This window comes from Meleagris gallopavo, chromosome 10 (assembly GCF_000146605.3).
Source record: "Meleagris gallopavo isolate NT-WF06-2002-E0010 breed Aviagen turkey brand Nicholas breeding stock chromosome 10, Turkey_5.1, whole genome shotgun sequence".
Lineage (NCBI taxonomy): Eukaryota > Metazoa > Chordata > Aves > Galliformes > Phasianidae > Meleagris > Meleagris gallopavo.
The window spans coordinates 12,378,175-12,378,599 of NC_015020.2; positions in this window are offsets into that span (position 1 = coordinate 12,378,175).

Below are 425 nucleotides of genomic sequence, written 5' to 3' on the forward strand. Positions count from 1 at the left end.
CCCGTCACGGCGGCACCCGCGCCTCCTCACACTCACGGGCAGGCGGGGAGCGATTTCGGCCGAACAGCAGTGGCAGAAGAAGCGGCCCGGCTGCGGGGAAGCCTCCGCCATCTTCCCACCCCCCCCGCGCCGCCCCGCCCCGCCCGGCGACGTACGGAGGAGGGGAAGGTGGCCGAGAAGGGACAAAAAGAGACGGCGGCAGAAACGCACGAAGTGGGCGGTGCTGAGGAGGAGGGGCGTGGCTTTTTGAGGGGCGTGGCTTACGGGGAGGCGGGGCCAGTGGCTCTGTGCGGCACGCGGAGCCGTAGGCGCGTTTCCGTCCCCGTTCCCATTCCAGATCTGTGCTTTTCATCTCGGTAATAAAGCCTAATAATTACTTTAATAAAGACTAACAATTACTCAAAAGCCGAATAATTTCCTTATTA